Here is a 1055-nt window from a genome sequence, read left to right as displayed (position 1 = left end):
AATGGTGGGGCAGGCTCGATGGACCAGATGGCCTACTCCTGTTCCTATTTCTTATGTTTTTATGTAAGCTCTTCGGCCGACCTTTTAACCTACTCTAAAATCAATCTAACCCTTCCGTCCCACATAGCCCTCCATTATTCTATAATCTAATAGTCTCTTAAATGTCCCTAATGTTTCTGCCTCTACCACCACCTCTAGCATCCACCACTCGCTGTGTAAAAACTTACTCCTAACATTCCCACTATACTTTCCTCCTTAAAATTTTGCCCCCTTGTATTACCTATTTCTGCCCTGGGAAAAAAAGTATCTGGCTGCCCCTCACTCTCTGCCTCTGATCATGTTGTGCTCCTCCATGAAGTTGTCATCCTCCTTCGCTCCAAAGAGAAAAGCCCTAGCTTGCACAACCTTTCCATGTCAGACATGTAGCATCCTTGTAAATCCCTGCACTCTCCCTAAAGTTTCCATATCATTCCTATAATGAGGTGACCAGAATTAAACAGAAATTTCCAAGTGTGGTCTAACCTAAGTGTGGATTTTATAGAGCAGCAACATTACCTCATGGCTTACATTCTGCACAATGATTCAGGAATTACAAGTATATCCTCTGCTTTATTTTTAATTCCTGCTTCTAAACATGTGTAATGCTAACGTAATCACATAAACAATAATCTACTTCAGATTAACTGTCTTTGGATGAAAGGATTTATCCCAAATCCTGTGAATTTATGATTATCAGTCATGCACTGTCTCCAGTGGTAATGTAGACCCAGTGGCCACTTTATTAGATACACCTGCTTTTTAATCCAAATATCTAATCAGCCCATCAAGCGGCAGCAATTCAATGCATAAAAGTATGCAGACTGATCAAGAGGTTGAGTTGTTGTTCAGACTAAATATCAGAAGATTCTAGTTTCAACATTATTTAATGTCATTTCCAGCACACAAGTGTAAAGGAGAACAAAATGATTGTTACTCCCGAACTGATGCAGCACAAAAAAACACAGTAAGATAAAGATCGCAATTTAAAAACAACAAAATAATTATAAATACATTTG

This window comes from Hypanus sabinus, chromosome 15 (assembly GCF_030144855.1).
Source record: "Hypanus sabinus isolate sHypSab1 chromosome 15, sHypSab1.hap1, whole genome shotgun sequence".
Classification (NCBI taxonomy): domain Eukaryota; kingdom Metazoa; phylum Chordata; class Chondrichthyes; order Myliobatiformes; family Dasyatidae; genus Hypanus; species Hypanus sabinus.
Note: the sequence above shows the minus strand (reverse complement) of the source record.